Below are 18538 nucleotides of genomic sequence, written 5' to 3' on the forward strand. Positions count from 1 at the left end.
ATTAAACATATAATTGTTTCAATGGACATGTGTAAATTCAAAAACTAAGTAGCTACATAATCAAAGTGATTGAATATACAGTAAAACATAGGACTGTTACATTCACAATACAATGAATATTCTTGTTTCTCTCTTTAAAAATGAATTAACTCCCCTTCACATAAAGCTATAATATTCACAAACGAATGTAATCTTTGTTGTTTTTCTATAGTAGTGCGGAACTTAGAGGGAATACGTGTAGTGTCTAAAAGTAATTCCATTAATTTAAGCTAAACATAATTACATAGAGCATCAATATTGAACAGACAGTATATATTACAAAAATAATCTGATAAATATACTCACACAAAATTCTATATTTTCATCAGTGATACTCTGCTCAAAGTATTATTCCATTGTGAGTATGAAACTGAATGGCTAAAACTAATGTTCACATAGCAAGCCTAAATGATCAGGTGATTGCAATGCAGTATTATATTGTTAATGAATCACATGCAAAGGACTACCAAAATTTTATAAAAAGCAATCTTATGAGTTAGTGTTTTTCAACCCTTTCCCATATTGCTTTGCCATTTCTCCTTTATATTTAGAAGTACAGCCTCATGTATCTGTGTGTATGTGTATTTGAGGTGGGCTGGATGACGCTTTGAGGATATGGAGGGGGAGGGAAAGAGAAGTCACCAGGGAGGAGGAAAACCCCCCCGCCCTTCCATCCCTCAGTGGGAAACGCCTAGCCTCCCCTGCCTCATAGTTTGCTGACTGACTTGGACACCTGCAGTGAGGAATGGGGCTGGAATGGGGTTTATGGAGTCTCTTCCTCGCCCCCACTCCCAAGTGAAGGAAAAAGAGGAAGAAGAACAGAAGGAGGAAAAAGAACAATAGAAGGGGAAGCAGAATAGGAAGGGGGGGGAGAAAAAGAGAGAAGGAGGAGAAAATTCACCATGTTTCCATAAACATTTATTTTCTAACTGACAATGTGCATAAATGAAATGAAACAAGGTCAGGCAAGCTATTTTCCCCAATTCAAGTTATATTGCAATCATATATGAACAACAAGGTCAGGCAAGCTATTTTCCCCAATTCAAGTTATATAGGCTGGCTTGTGGTGCAGGCTGGTTAGCAGCCAGCTGCAACAAATCACTCTGACCAAGAGGTCATGAGTTCGAGGTCAGCCCGTGCCTGCGTCTGTCTCTGTCTCTGTTCTATGTTATGGAATTGAATGTTTGCCTTATATGTGTGCAATGTGATCCACCCTGAGTCCCCTTCGGAGTGAGAAGGGTGGAATATAAATGCTGTAAATAAATAAATAAATATTACAATGTTTGTTGCTGATAATACTGCTGAAAGCTCACACTAAACTTCTGTATTTCCCCAGACCAACTTCACAATCCTTCCAATGCTGATGATGCTAAAAACATCCAGCTAGACACAGAGCAAGGATGAAAAGTGGAGTTTGGCTGCTGAGCAGCCTTTGTTTAAAAAGTTTAACAGACAGATAATAAATACATTGTCAAAGGTTCTCACAACTGGAATCATTGGGGTGTTGTATGGTGTCTGGGCTGTATGGCCATGTTCTAGCAGCATTTCCTCCTGATGTTTCACCTGCATCTGTGACTGGCATCTTCAGGATGGGGTAATGCCACACAACTAAAAATCTACAAAAATTGTCACAAATAAATTTCTCTTAAGCTCATGGCTAAAAGTTAGTCACCCTATGCACCAACAACCTGAGAAAGCAGGTTTATATAAATCATTGGTGTCCTCTGAAAATTTGCTAAATAGGGAAATTGTTTATGAAGTCCTTGTTGGAGTGTGTGCTTGTATGATCTTCCTGTTGCCATGTTTTCCTTTGTACAGAAAATATCGGCTTCAGAGAGCAGAAACTACTAAACTCTTCTGTTGCTTTTTATTTATCTTGCAAGTCAAAAAAGAAAAAAAAATACCGAGGAGCAACAAGCAACTTATACAAAGCATGTTATCCCCAAGGCATAAAATGGATGATTTCTCACATTACCAGAAGCAGCAAAGTGAAGATGTGTGAGTGTTCTCAGAGCCCTGCTTTGTGTTATGTTATATGATGTGCAAAAAGAGAATTTATACAGTTCTACTGGGAATACACACAAATCCTTGAGGGAAAGATTCATTTGAACAGCACCTATACTCATGGTCTCACTATTTTCTCAACATACTTCTTCTATTACAAAAAATGTTACTTAGTACCTTTTGAATGATTGACACTGGTGGCTAGGAGGTAGAACACTTTTGAACCTTTATATTAAAAAGCTGTGTTCATTTACTCACATTCAGTCCACATATATTCTAAACACACAAAATCTATACAGGGTTTTACCTTGTCTCATAACTGCTGTCAACACAAAGCCAATGTCAGTTTATAACATGTTTTTGTCTTACTGGAAATAGCAGCCTGGGTCTTTCAATTAATTATACCACAAAAATATTTCTTAAATACTGGCATTCAGATTTGAAATAAAAAGATAAGAGTGCTTGAATTTACTTTAGTTGGACACTTCATAAAGGATGGCTTCCAAATTGGGAGAAAGTCATATCCAGATTAGAGTCTGGAGAAATGTCTTTCTGGACTATCACTCCCGAAATTCACAGGCATCATAATCGGTGACTATGGGAGCTGTAGGTTTTCTTTTAAAAATTTTACCATGTTCTGTTCCTGATTCAAAATCTAAAATGAGAGATACATAATCTCCACAAAGGCATTAAAGGCACAATCATAAACATGCTTACTGGGTACTAGGACATACTATGTTCAGTGGGACTTCTTCCCAGGTAATGCGCACAGGAATTGAATATAAAATCCATTATCATTATCATTATCCATTACAACAATGGAGTTTACATCTATGCTGAGCCAATTTGTCTATTCTAGATGGAACTAACTAATGGGATTCAAGCCTACATGTCCAGATTCAGAACAAATGAAGAAGAAGGAAAGGAAGACATTTTGAGGGGACTAGACTGGTTTGTGCATTTGGTATAAGAATAACATGTGTGTGAAACAGAATGAGAAATTAGCTCTTCATAAAAGTGAAATGGTAGCATGCTCTGCTATTCCAAAACATATAAAAGCAAAGGTATGTTTTTCTTACCACCAGCAATGATAAACCTCGCTACAACTATGGAAAGATAATAATTTATATATACACAATTCAATACAATATCCCTCCCCTTTTTACATCCTAAGAAATGAGAAGTGAAGCAGAGTTTTAATTGTAGCAACTGAATTATATCTCTGATTCTCTTTTACTGACTTTTGCAGTGAAAAGTCCACATTCTGAGACAACCATCAAGGATGGGAGCATTTTTCCCTACACCACCATGCTTTAAAATTTGAAATGTCATGTGAAGAGAAATATTGATCCCCATATCAAGCTGTGACACACAAGTGGCTCACCACATGGAAGTACCAGCCATTACAAGCCATTATACAGCAGCCTCCATGGGAAAGCTGTTTCATGTGCAACCCAGCAGACATCTGCAAAGATTCATCTGGGTTTGCTTTCTAACTTCAATAGAAGAACTGGATTAGATGAGTCCTGAGACTTCTTCCACCTCTGGAAGGAGGGATAGAGATGAAAGACTGTCAGTTAAAGGTAACTTCGAGACTGCTGTGTTGCTACACTGTGACATACTAATAGACATTTAAAGGTTACAAGGGCACCTGTACACAGTCCTGTGATAGTCTCTTCACTTTTATTTATTTATTTATTTATTTATTTATTTCAATTATTTATACCCCGCCCTTCTCACCCGAGGGGACTCAGGGCGGCTTACAAGTGGCAATTGATGCCGTTACACGGATATACAATAAACTAAAATGATTAAAACAGTTAAAACAATCATAAAATAGTCATAAAATAGTCATAAAATACAATATACAAAGTTTAAAACAATGCAAAGTGCTTATGCCATTCATCCACCAGATGTTATACAAGAGCCGTAATTCAGACCGAGTCGAAGCCAACACATGCTTATTCTTCAAATGCCTGCATACATAGCCAGGTCTTCAGTTTTTTTCTGAACCCCAAAAGGGATGGGGCCTGCCGAATGTCACTGGGGAGGGAGTTCCACAGCCGGGGAGCCACCACCGAGAAGGCCCTGTCTCTCGTCCCCACCAGCCGTGCCTGTGAGGCGGGTGGGACCGAGAGCAGGGCCTCTCCAGAAGATCTTAAGGTTCTTGTGGGCTCATAGGGGAAGATACTTTCCCACTAATAATATAAAGCAGAGCTTAAGTATACATATATGCACACTATTTCCAGTTTGCATACTTGAATCAACCTCAACTAGAGAACATGTGCCTGGCTGGTGGTTTCAAATCCTTAAGTCATTTTGCTGATGGATTTCACAGCTGATAGAGCAATAAACAGTAAAGACCTTATCACACTACACAATCATATGGCTTTATAAACAGTTTCACTGCTCCAGCTTCATCTAATGGAATCCTGGGGTTTGCAGTTTTATCAGAGGCACCTTAATTGGCAATTCCCAGCATTGCATATGATGGAGCCGTAACAGTTAAAATGGAATCACAGTGCTAAAACAGTAATCTGAAAGTGTCATAGGGAACAGTCTAAATATCTCATGAAGCCTTTGCAGTGGTCTTGTTGCTGTAGCTCTTGTTAGAGTCATATAACAGCTAAATAAGTCCATTTAAAAGCAACAAAAGGAATGTTTCTGTTCCTTAGATTTTTGTCCCCTAGCATCCTACTCCAAAAACTAGTATAATCTCAATTCATAAAAGATTACCAACCTATCATGGACTTTGATACAAAATAGTCATAGGACCTCTTCACACTGCCCTATTGGGTCGTGCCGTTGTGCCACGAAAGGGCACCATGTCCCTGTCCCCATCAGATGGCAGAAAGGGTGGCAATACACATTGCCCCGCTGCCCTTTCTGCCATCATATGGCAAAAAGGGAGAAAAATGCAAATAACTCAATTGGAGCTACCAAAATGACACTTTCCCTGTAGTGGTGGTCCACTTTGGGAGGAATGTAGGTGGGGCCTTCTACACATTGTGTAATGGTGCACGTCAGGCTCCGTCCTTGCTGCAAATAAAAGTGGCAAAACAGGACAAAAGTGCTCCATGTGAAGAGGTTCTTAGGCAAGGCATATCTTGCAAGGCCCAAGTCTGTCACACTTTGAGGAGTTTTGTTACATCCATAGTAACATGCTTCGCAAGAATGTTTGGTGTAATACCCAGAATCAGACTGATTCTCAAGGAAAATTTACGCTGTGTTCTACATAGGCTAAATAAAGCAGACTCACCTTGCAACTACTTTGGGGAGTCCACATGATGTATTCTTTGTTCCAGGAAGCTCTGAAGTGATCCTAGTGTTTTTGAGGTGTGAACAGCTGGACTGGATCAAATTCGATCTAGTGCCCACATGACTTCATCAGAAACAACATTACCAGAAAACATCTGCAAGGAAGTTCTTTTTGGCTGGTGAAACTGCAGCAGCAGCCTTAATGAACTGGCTGTCTGGACATCCAAAAGGATCTGGGGACACTCTTGTGCTGCGTAAGGGCAGCTCTGAAACATTTTGCTCCCTTCACACATTCTGCTTTGTTCTTTTTCTGCTATAATTACTGCTATAATTAGATAGTATGGATGTATCCAATATATAATTTGTCCTTTTCACAAAAATCAGAATAATAAACCAAGGATCAATTCTACTTTGAATGAGAGCTACAGTTTATACCATTATTTTCCTTTTCCAATTTGTTTACTATGATCTAGGATGTAAACAATCATTCATGGAGGTGAGGGAGAGAAAATAAATAGTATCTATATGCAAAGATTGTTCCCACGCCACCAAGACCTGTTTCTCTATCTGAGGCCCTCTATACTGCCATATAAAATCTAGATTATCTGCTTTGAACTGGATTATATGGCAATGTAGATTCATATAATCCAGTTCAAAGCAGATAATGTGGATTATCTGCTTTGATAATCTGGATTATATGACAGTGTAGAAAGGCCTGACACACAATCTCTGTAGATTCCAGAGAGGGTAGACAGTACCAAAACCTATTTGTTTGCTTCCTTGACTGGGTGGGGTCTCCCTTCTCCATTCAACTACTGCCTCAATCTGCTTCCTACTTCCTTCTCTTTACTTCCTCAATAAATGCTTGCACAGAAGCAGGAGGTCAACTTCTGGCCCAGGTATATCATAGAATTGCACTGGAAGGTTGAGAGAAGCCCTCACAAACTTCTGATGGTAGCAGTCATGAGTGATTGAAAAGGCTGAAAATCAACTCATGGATATAGAGGTTATCCTGCATATGTGAATCACTCCATCATCTTGCCATGTCAGAAATGTTTTCTGGACCTTGATTTCAATAGCATATAATCAGAAAATGGAAATGTAGCAAATAAGGACCAATCAAGACCTATTATTGAAATGAATGCCATTTGTTTTAATTTCACAATACTTTAAGCTGGTTTTGCTAATCATAATAGATCAATAATTTGATGTGCAGGGTGGAAATAAACTGATTTTTCTTAGAGTCTGTGACCTCATTACAGAATAATTTATGAGTAATAAATACAAGATTGAAATGATGAGAAGGGATTTTAATAAGAAAGAGGAATAAACAGTTTACTTGCTGGCTTTAGGCTAAAATAGAGTTGAAATAAAACCCAGACAAATGCCAGAGTGCCAAAGGACCAAAGTAGTGACTTAAAGGATGTTCAATTATACCCCAAACTGCTAGGGCAAACCACCTTGGCTTCCTCCCTTGCATAAAAACAAACCAAACTCATAGCCTGTAATTATTATGTAACAGCTTTATTGAAAATATTTCAGGAAGAGGTTTGCATACAGTATATTAGCAGCCAAGTTTCCCCTTTCCTTGGTATATACATTTTCTGTCTCCAAGGACAGAGTAGTTCCCATAGTTTGTTTCCTCCCACAAAAGGATTACCTCGGGCAGTATTTCTGATCAGTAGCATCACAATTGCTTTTTCAGCAATGTAAGCCATCATTTTCTTAATAGCGAAGATTTGTTTTCTGTACCCTGACCTCATTTGCTGAGTTCAGCAAATGCTTAAGTTAGATCTATGAGCTTTTGCAAAACCATGTGACTAGACTAGCTTCAGTTATACAGCAGCAAGAGTTGGTAATAGCTTGATGCATCCTAACTGCAAAATAAATCCCAATGAGCTGGTATACAATTACTATCTTTTCACCTGCTTGCTTAGGTGTCATAAAGTTTATATTATTGTAGTATATGTATAGTGTAACTGAACAGGCCAGAAGCTTCATTCTGATTTCAACTCTGGCCATAAAACAAGTCACAGCTATCTTGGTTAATGAAGTATCATGCAGCACCAGTGGTGAAGACAAAATTGTGGAAAGTTCACACTTACATAAGTCCATGAAATAGACTATCATTTATATTCTTGCTATTTAACATTTAAATCTGTGCTATTTTCCTTATCACCTGGAACTGTCAGCCTGTGCTTTACACTCCCCTTGACACAGGTTCACAGCTTGGGATTTCTCCTGTATTTTTCACTGAGCCTGGAACCCCAGGTCTCAGTGGTGGCCAGGGGAGTTTTGGCACAATTAAAACTTGTGCGCCAGCTGTACCCATACCTTGAGAAGCCAGACTTGCCCATGGTAGTCCATGCTCTTATTACATCGAGAATAGACTACTGCAACTCACTCTACATAGGGTTGCCTTTGAAGACTGTTTGGAAGCTTCAAGTGGTCCAACAGCAGCAGCCAGATTTCTCACCGGAGCAGGGTAGAGGGAGCACACAACCCCCCTGCTACACCAGCTCCACTGGATGCCAGTCTGCTACCAAGCACAATTCAAAGTGCCGGCTTTAGTGTATAACGCCCTAAATGTGTTCTGGCCCAGTTTAGGTGTCTGAACGTATCTCCATGATCCACCACAGAGGTTAAGATCTTCTGGGGAGGCCCTGCTCTCAGTCCCACCCCCTTTGCAAGTGTGACTGGTGGGAACAAGAGACAATGCCTTCTCTGTAGTGGCCCCTTGCCTATGGAACTCCCTCCCCAGCGAAATTAGGTCACCTCCCTCCCTCCTGACCTTCAGGAAGAAAGTAAAAATGTGATTATGGGACCAAGCTTTTGGATAGCAATCCTACTGCAATAAGTGCATATGGAACAGTGAAATGACAATTGGAACAGATAATCCACAGTATCTGCTTTGAACTGGGTTATCTGGGTCTACACTGCCATATAATCTAGTTCAATGTGGATTTTATACAGCTGTGTGGAAAGGGCCCCAATGTATTCTATTAGAGTTTTCACCAGCAAGTTCTAAAATGCTTCACATAAAAACAATGCTTGTTTTTATCTTCAAATGAACATTGGCAAGCATATAGTAGTATTCAGTAAAATCTTTGCAAACTTTAAATACAGGAAAACAAAGCATCATTTCTTGTTTCAGATGTGGTGTGCATATTCTACCATTTTCTTTCTTTGTGCGATAGTTAAACACGGTAATAGCAACCATATTTTATTTTCCCCTGGAGCTTCTAAAGATTATGCAAAGAGGGGGGGGGAATCATGGGCACAGAGCAAATAATAAAATTAAGTTGATATCCTGGCTGTTTCTACCTTGCAAGGATTAATCACACTGTGCAATAGAGTCTTAATTAGTTAATTTTTTGAAGCTACAGTGGTGAATTTTATATGCAACCATTTGAGGTTGTTGTTCTTTTTGTGCCTGGAGGGTTGTAATACTCTCATTGAACATTAGTTATGTAATTTTTCATCTAGTGAGGTATTGGTTTTCTTCTTTTAACCAGTAGATATCCATATAATTGAAATCTAAGAATGAAAATTGTATCTCATATAATAAGACTGAGGCAAACTGAAATGTTGATAAATTCACTTTGATTGAGAAATGAAGGAATAATGTACAACTGAAATGGTCCCTTTCCTTATCTGAGCTTTTTCCACGACCATCTACCTTATGGCATCCTCATCCCAGGAACCAATACCCTATTCCCCCCATTGCCTGAATTTTGATAATGCTAATTTTAGGGGTTTTCTGAAGGGCAGCATCTGCAAGAAGCACCATCAGCATCACTGGCAGATTTGTCTTGCTCTGCCTATCCTTTTTTTCATGTCAGAAGCAAATCGAGGCAAGTATCTTCTGGTGTGAGAGAATTGGCCATCTTCAATGACATTGCCCAGGGGATGCCCAGATGTATTACCATCCTGCAGGGGGCTTCTCTCATGTCCCTACATGTGCTAGGGCTGACAGATGGGAGCTCACCCCATCTCATGGATTTGAACTGCCAACCTTTAAGTCAGCAGTTCAGCCAGCACAAGGGTTTAACCCATTGTGCCACTGTGGCTCCATCATTAAAACAGCATCCAAAGTGGGATAACTGGGAATGGGACAGCAAAACAAGGAAGGCTTTTTAAAAAATCCATATAGTAGGCTTCCAGACTCTCGTTAATACCAAAAACTGTAAATGCTCAAGTTAAAGTAGAAAGCCATATTTCACCCATAGGGGTCTACACAGAGAGATATTGTAGCCTAAATCCTAGCTGGAGTAGTGCCTTTGATTCAATGGCTCAATGATAAATCAACACATAAACAAATTATATTTCTTTAACTGGTTTGATTTAGCTGGGATTAGCAATTAGATTTAGACTATTATACAGGCAACTAGGTAAGGGGAAAGAACTCATTTTCACTGTCTTCATCCATCCCTCTTTGATGCATTAATAGCCCACTAGTGACATCCCAGAACGTCACAAGGGTTGCTATCAAACCTCAAGTTCTTTCAAGAGGAGGGAGGAAAGAAGGAATGTGCTGCATTTTTCGATACATTCAGGGCAATTTTTGAGCTTGGCATCACCTGAAAAAAATGAAATATGGGAGTTTGGGACGTGTATATGCCTGGGAAGCAGTCTTTATACTTCCCATTTAGAATATTCTTTACTTCTTTTCAAGCAAGTTGCCTAAATGTTTATGACCAGCCCAGCTCATATTCCCATAACAGCAGTGGAAGATACAACAGTGCAGCTAGTGAAGCAAGTCTCAGCACCGGACACCTAGAAAAGCTTTGTCTGGTACATTTCTGTTTCCTCCTTCCAGTAATTACATAGGACAAGGAATCATAAAAGAATTATCAAGTTGATAAGTATCAAATGTACAACTGAACACTGTATATGCACCTTTAAAACAATAATTGGCAACTGTGGTGAATGCATGAGAACTGAACAGACTGCCAAAAATGGTGCGCACATATGCAACCTCATCAGATGGGGGTAAATTCGGCAACATACTCCACTTTGCCTTCCCTTTAATCACAGAGCCCAACGGCTCCCATTATATGATGCACAACTACTTCCAACAGGGCTCCATGCTTAAAAGGATGGTAAAGTGGAGTGTGTCATGGTGCCAACACAGGAGGCTTCCCATTTTCCGCCAGAAACAATGGGAGGAAGCTGGGCAGTCAAAGTTTCCAAAGATGGTGAATTGGGTGAGTAGGGCGATACAGGCATGGGTTGATGGGTTTGCCACACCCCTAACATGCACCGTTGGAATCGCCACTATGCACAGTGATTCTGGCAGCCTTTGTGATGAGGTTGCTAGAAAACTGAAATGAGACATAAGCAGTAGCCCAAATATGGTTTTGAAAAAAATTGTAATATTAATGCAATCAGGGACATCCTGCAATCCCCCTAAAACTAATTTCCTACTCCAGACCTCTTGAGCAGAGGCAATTCACCCTCTTTTTTCCCAAAATAAAGGCATTCTGGGGAGGTAGATGTTTGAAGTCTTCAAAAAACCATCTTGGAAGGGGGGACATATGATTTTCCATCACTTTACTCATCCTTCCTTTTGTCTGCCATGATTCAGTCCTCTATAGTGAAGCTGAGATAGTTGCCTTTCAAAGTTTTTTTTGTCAGAGAGCTTTAGTGCCTGCCCAAACCACAGGTCCCAAGATTCTACAGGATGTTATCATGATAGTTAAAATGAATTCTAGTGCTATAACTATGTACCATGAATGTGCAGATAGTAACCAGTGATTGTCTCCATGTTGTGAAAAAATCATCTGCTTGACTTCTATACATTGCGATCTTAAACATATTTCTGATATTTCTATCCCACCTTTCTCACCCAAAGGGACTCTCTTAATCTCCATTATGGTAGGCCTATTGAAACAATTATTGAATGGCAGGTCAACAAATAGGTGAATTAATGGATCACTTGTAGTAGAGAACTACTGTAACAACAAGTCAGAGACCTCAAAGACTGTTGAAAGCGAAGCCTCCCTTGTCAGTTAGCAACTTACACCAGTGTGTATCCTTCTTATTTTCACATTGGCACAAATTACAGTTTCCTCCAAACCAAGGAGCTTATAATGTTTGATTAAGATCAATTTCTCAATCAGCATACATATATAGAAGAAAAATGAAGTGGAAGGCCTGAGAATACATTTATTTGACCCATGTCAAGATGTACAATGTGAGAATTGTGTAGATACAAGAAATATACAATAGTAATAGTCCTTGCTTTCTAAAGCATACTATTTTGAGTTAAGCAAATACTTGTTCCCTTTTCTTTCATTTCCCTCTAGCCTTTGAATTACTTCCCACAAGGTATGAAATGAAGAAATAAAAAGATATATTGCTTGTAACATTCTCGGTAGACAACAGTAGTTATTGTCCCCAAGCACTCAAAACAACATAATTTGAGCCGTTTGTATTCACAATAGTGCCATTATTTACACTCCTTGAATGTTAAAGATTTTTTTCCACCTTACTTTATGCTCTTTGGCAAAGGGAGATCTGTAGGGAGAGAGGAAAGTTTATCTGATATAGATTTCAATTGGAAATCAGAAAACTATTTTAAATTGATATATTATGCCATTGTGTTAATGCATCTGTCAACGTTGTGGTATTGTAAGAGTGTGATATATAGGAAAATAAGAGATTCCAGAGTTCAGCTTTTTTAGAATACCTGTACCTGAAGTCAGGTCTACGCATAAAGCAGAAGAAGATTAAAGAATCAGAATACAGAGGATGGCTCACATTTTTCAATGCTCTTTCATGTGAAAATATGAAGGTTGGACTAGATGGACCATGTGGTCTCTTCCAACTCTATGTTTCTATGATTATAATATGATTGAAAGTAGAAAATTGCAGCAAGTGCCCTCAGCAAAAAATATTTCTCTCTGATGTACTAGTATAGTCCAGCTCCAGGAATATTTCTTTTAAAAAGTCGTGGGAACAACACAACAACAACATTTATTAGCATACACTAACAAAATCACAGCATAGGCATGTATAACAAAAGGAAATTATGTATAAAAAAGGAGAAACATTATTAAAAATGTTTGCAACTGTCTCATAAAAGAATGCATCTGAGTTGTTCAGGACGTATGGAATTTTATAACACCCTTGCCAATATGAACACTGGAAAAAATTGGAATTCTTGTATTTCATTCATATTTTATGTGGTTTATGTTAGTTCCCAAATGTCTGGTTACACAGCCAGGTCTTAACTTTTTTCCTGAAGACCAGGTGGAAGGAAGCCGATCATTGGAGAGGGAGTTCCATAGTTGAGATGCCAACTCTGAAAAGGCCCTGTCTCTTGTCCCCACCAGTTGTACCTGCGAAGGAGGTGGTACCGAGAGAAGGATCTTAATACTCATGTTGGTTCATAGGGGGAAGATTTATTCAGACAGGTAGGTTGGCCAGAACCATTTAGAGCTTTATGGGCTAAAATCAGCAGTTTGAATTGTGCTCGGAAGCCGGTGTAACTGGTGTAACTGGGGAGTTGTATGCTCCCTGTACACCACTCCAGTGAGCAATCTGGTTGCTGCCTGTTAGACTACCTGAAGCTTCCGAACAGTCTTCTAATGCAACTCCACGTAGAGCATGTTGCAGTAGTCTATTCAAGATGTAACAAGAGCATGGATTACTGTGGCCAAGTCTGGCTTCTCAAGGTATGGGTGCATCTGGCGCAAAAGTTTTAATTGTGCAAAAACTCCCCTGGCCACCACTGAGACCTGGGGTTCCAGACTAAGTGATGAATCCAGGAGAACTCCCAAGCTGCGAACCTGTTAGGGGTTGGACTTGATGGCACATGAGGACTCCCTTCCAACCCTGATTTTGTAATTCTATAAACATGCATAGGTTCTTACACATGATTGGGAATCTGGGGTTCCTAATCAGTTGAAGAACCTTGGTCAAATGTACAAAGGTTTCCCTTTACTACCTTTTGCTGAACATGCAAAGATAACGACTGGAGTCACCTGCATCTGGGCTGCTGTGAGCAGAGCCCTCTGTCTATCCTTGGAACATGAGGAGGTTAATGTTTGAAAAGGACCCATATCTGGCAGGCTGCTGTGCATCCAGATCCAGAGTTGTTTTTCAAGTTAAAATTTTATGAGCTGTTAAAGTCCTTGATTACAACATGATAGTTTCATTGCTCAAACTCAACAGGCAGATAGAAAAAGTCATTTCTATTACATTCCTAACTGATTTGAGATGCCAGAAAGACCAAAAAAAGAAGGGAGGGGGGAAAAGAGGCCTATTCTCAATTTGACATGAAAAGATTGAAATAGAGGCATCAGATAATGAAAAACAGACAGTCAAAGAATGTCAGGTGAAAGGATCACTGTGCAGATAAAGGAAGTCTTGATGGTGGGGAAAGTTGTTTTGCAATACTGCTAAAGGGTTATGAGACTTACATCCTTCATGCCAAAGCTATAAATACACCAGAAGCAACATGCAGTATGTTCTCAAGTCACTTCTGACACAATAAAAATTTTTTTGCCTGTGGTGTACTGGTAAATTTATAGGAGCAGGAACACATCATAGTAGCACTCACAGCCACAGCCTCAAGGAGAATCCATAGTCAAAGGACCTTATCAGATCTCAGTATTGAAAGGCATTGTTAAGTTAAGAGAGGAATCGGGAGCTGATCATACCTTCCAGTCCTCTCTCACTCAATTTCATTAGTTCTTCTCTTGTCAGACTTTTAGTGCTTCTCCACAGGCACCCGCTATCTCCTCATCACACATAGGCAATATGTCTCCACCCTAGCTTTTTTCTTCATGCAAATCTTCCAGAGTCTCTTTCCATGGGGTGCAATAATTCTGCATCTAAACCTATTGGACTCTTGAGACAGGGATGCTGTTTTAAACCATTGCTTTCCATGGGCTGCAATTATTTTGCATTTAAACCCATTGGACTATTGAAACAGGAATGCTGTTTTAAATCATTGCTTTCAATTGGATCCAATAGTTCTGCATCAAAACCCATTGGACCCTTGAAATAGGGATGCTGTTTTAAACCACTTCTTTCCATAGGAAGGAGTAATCATGCATTTCTATAAACAGGGATGACAGCCCTCTGCTAAGTATACTATTATAATTGGAACAAACCAGCAAAGGAAAACTACCTGTTCTCTGTTTTACAATGCCTCTATTATACTATATCTGTCATTAATATTTTTAAAAGACATTTGTGAAGGAAAAAGTTATTAAGCACTTCTGTAAAGAGGGATGACAGCTCGCTACTAAGGACCACCCATCGGAGCCCCCCTTTTCACCATGGCCAGCTCTGAAACAGAACATAGACTGATCCCATCACATGTTGCTTTGAGCCAAAATAACAGGTTCTTAACACTATTTTGCCTAAATTCACAATTTCTCCCCATGATTACACATCTGCCCAATTTCACAATTGTTCTGTAGTTCTGTGACCGGGGGGGGGGGGGGGGGGGGGCAAGAGTGACGACTGGAAGTCGTCTGATGGCAACCATGACTCCCAATAAATTTATAGTGGTTGCCTCTAAAATTAGGGGTGAGGATCTGTAAGTGTGATGAGATGGAAAGTACACACACACACACACACACACACAACAGATGGAATTTGCTACATTTCACTTTCTGATTAAAAGGAACTCAAATCATATACAATTAAAATACTATTAAAATCAGATAATAAAACAAGATAGACAGTAGCAGAAACCTAAGTAAAATTAAATCCAAGAGACACAAATTAAAGTTAAATTTTGACATAGAACATGAAGTGGCATTGTAAATGCTATGGAATAAAACACTCTTAATTGTCAATCTAAAATAGAGGCAGAAATTGTGTGTCAACCAGATGTTGTTGGACTACTGCTCCCAATATAAATTCTTATTGGATAGACTGGCTAAGGCTGCTAGGAGATGCAGTTCAGTAATATATGACTGATCACACAATTCCCATCCACTGAGCTAAAAATATTATAAGTAGCTAGGCCACCTCCGCTTCCTTGGAAAGTAGTCCTACAGTCAGGATGCTGTTACCAAAAAGGCCCTACCCCCTCCCAATCCTAGGCTCTTTCAGTTGATAAAATGAAGCCCTTTGTAGAAGCCCTTTGGAACCCTAGCAGCTGCGGTGTGGGGGAATGCAGGGCTATAAATCAGAAGCAGGAGTAGTTAGCTTTCATTGTTACAAAAAACTCTGATGCTTAAGCCTCCGCTCCCCTTGTGCCTGCTTCGAGTCTGTGTTTGGGAAACTGCTCCTAAGGATTTATTGTTGTTTCTTTGTCTGAAGTAAGACTGCTGCTTTCTTTGAGAATTTATCAGAGACTTAAGAACTGTGTCTGCATTTAGACTTCTTTGCTTTCTTTTGCATTATGCAACTGTGTGTGGTGTTCTTTATCTTTTGCTGAAGTAAAGCAGTTTTCATTTACTTACAACGTTGTTTTAAGGCTGTTCTTGAGAGACAAATCAGGACAATATGTCAGAAACAGAGAGCATGTGGCCATTCAGACTTCAACTGCCTATGCATTTCTCTTCATTGGCTGTTGAACGCTTGAGAATTAGGAGTTTGAAAACATCTGGCAGGCTGCATATTCCCCATCAGAGCTGGAGAGCAGTGGTTTAAACAGTTAGCTTAACATCCCAAATGCTGTACTCAGCTGGGATATTTTGAAGTGAAATGCACTTGCTGTCTTGAATTGTGATCTATAAAGCTTACTATCAAGAAAATTCTCGTTAGTGTTGGTATTTGTTTTCCCTCTATTCTCTTCACAGAAACCAGTGTGTTTGTGTTAAGGAGGAACCTAACATTTCCCAAGGCCATACTTTGCATGATGCTTCTTTAATTTTAACATTATTCAGTAAGGTTCAATGTGCATTTCTCTCTACAGCCACCTTCCTGTATCAGTTTCCCCTAACCTATCACTAAAGATAGCTTTGGCCTTTAAAAGAATTATCAATAACTGCTTTCTTCTCACCTCCCCCCTCCCCAAAGGCAGCGATAATCACTTCTAAGAATTTTGCTTCAAATTTAGTTGTAAGGCTCCTTGCGCTTTTATGGGCTTTAATGCAATGGTTTTGTTTTATTACTTTCTACAGAATCTTCTCATATATCCTTCTCAAAGGTAGTTTGGCTCCCACTTGAGTAATACTTTCACATTGTTCTGCAATTCTTTCTCACCAACTTGTGGCAATTTGTCTTTCATTTATGTCACACTGGTCGGCTGAATAGTGAATGGTAGATTGACAACACTTATGCTTTCTTTATGGGCCATTTTTAGTCTACATTTTTATAGCAATCTCTGCTACAATTCTATTGGCAACTTCGATAATGTAACAACAAATGTTTCTATCAAGCACTTTAACTTTCTTAAAATGTGACGTTAATTAAAAAAAAAAACCTTATAAGTGATACCTTCTTTGAAAATGTTGTGTTTCTTCCATTCTACCTGGCAAGTTAACTTATGTGAACTTCACTTCCCATAAGTAACCTGCTTTTAAGAATCTAAATAATTGATGAATGGCTGGAAAGCTGCAGAATAAGTTTGCAGTGGTGAATAGGTCTGTCCCTACTATTAGGCAGGGTGAAGCAAATCAATACCCTTGGGACAGTACCTCCAGCTGCCATTCCTTTCGAACTTTCTCTCTCAGATGACAGAATTATGTGCTGTATGAAATGTCCAGCATCTTCTAAAATGATATGTTCCCTTGGGTTGGTGGAAAATGCTGAGGTCAAATTTAAAAGTGATTCTTTTTGTCTTCTCTATGAGAAATGGAGGGGGTCACCTCCTTGCCCTTTCCTCAACTATAAAATGTCTTCAGTTAAACCTGGATGAGAATAAGCAGGTATTTAACCATTTGACTAATCATGCCTTAATCCTGCAAGCCTCCCTCCTCCTTAACGGATACTGTATTGTGTTTCTCAGAAAAAAATGAAGCATTTTAATGAAAACGATGCATAAATAAATACTAGTAATAAACAACAATACATCAAGAATGTATAAGATAATGTATAAGATAAATCTCTCTCCCCCCCCCCCCCCCCAACCCAGTCACTTTTCTATGGCGTCAGTAGTTGTTGTTTTCTTCTGCTTCACTAAAGCTTTTCTGTGTGTGTAATGTAGCTTATCAGAGTTTGCTTAAAAGAATTGCTTTTGCAGGTGTTTTGTTATTAAATCAGATACATTATTTTCAAGGAATCTGTTACACTGTATAATCTTGAACTTCACATTTTTCAGTTAAACCCATTACAATCCTTTTTAATTAATAGAACATTTGTAGCAAGATATGGCAGCCTGATCTCCACCACCCTGTCCAGTTTCCCTTACCAGTTATCTGTCGGCAATAACAAGCGTCTTGTATTTGTCAGTTATACCATCCAGATAAATACTGTTGTCTCTCTCTCTGACAGATGCAAAGAATGAAGACACACATAAGAGATGGCAAAGAGAAGAGCTCTAGACTAATTATTCAAGATCTGGATTGTTAAAAGAACCCACCTTTTACAGACATTGGATGCTGGAGATGCTGGTTGAAATTACAATACAAATAGTAATTTCTGACCCTGAGGAAACAACCAGTGTCTTGTTGAAGTTGCTAAAATTCATGACTGTACTTAATAATATCAGTGCGGAGTCATCACATATTGGAGTCACCAAATAATGTCAAATTTGTATTGTGGAGGTCTTGCATTGTAGGGGTTCTATGCATCCACACTAATATTCTTGGTGAAGTCAATCTGATGGAGTCTCACCAGGCCCAAGATATTTTGCTGCTTGACATGAAATCCAAGATACCATTGTCTCTCTAGTACATGAACAAAGTTAACTGGTGACAGTTGGTGAGCTGAACTGCATTAAACCTTCAGCACTGGTGATGGAGAGCAATGTTCAAATACTTGAGTCAGAAGCTTAGCTAGAAAATGTTTTCACTTTATAGTCTAAAATCTTTTCCACACTCTGGTCAGGAGAACAAATTAAGGATCCCAAGACACTCAGTGCTTTGTCTTTTGATGGAATACTACATCTGGAGAGTCTGCAAGAGAAGCTAGGAAGGTGCCATTTCAGCTCAGAAGCCTCTACATCAGAGGTTGATGCGTCATTAACGCTAGAATCATAGAATCATAGAATTGTAGAGTTGGAAGAGACCTCATGGGCCATCCAGTCCAACCCCCTGCCAAGAAGCAGGAAATCTCATTCAAAGCACCCCCGACAGATGGCCATCCAGCCTCTGCTTAAAAGCCTCCA

The 18538-nt window shown here is 39.3% G+C and overlaps 1 long non-coding RNA gene across 1 annotated transcript in view; it reads left to right on the forward strand.

The window, feature by feature from the left end:
* Positions 1-17933, forward strand: part of LOC134297569 (uncharacterized) — a 58336-nt gene extending 40403 nt beyond the window's left edge. Inside the window, exon 3 of the long non-coding RNA XR_010004363.1 lies at positions 17704-17933. This is a non-coding gene — a long non-coding RNA (uncharacterized LOC134297569). The remainder of the gene's footprint in view (positions 1-17703) is intronic.
* The last annotated feature ends 605 nt before the right edge of the window (positions 17934-18538 follow it).

This window comes from Anolis carolinensis, chromosome 3 (genome assembly GCF_035594765.1).
Source record: "Anolis carolinensis isolate JA03-04 chromosome 3, rAnoCar3.1.pri, whole genome shotgun sequence".
Taxonomy (NCBI): domain Eukaryota; kingdom Metazoa; phylum Chordata; class Lepidosauria; order Squamata; family Dactyloidae; genus Anolis; species Anolis carolinensis.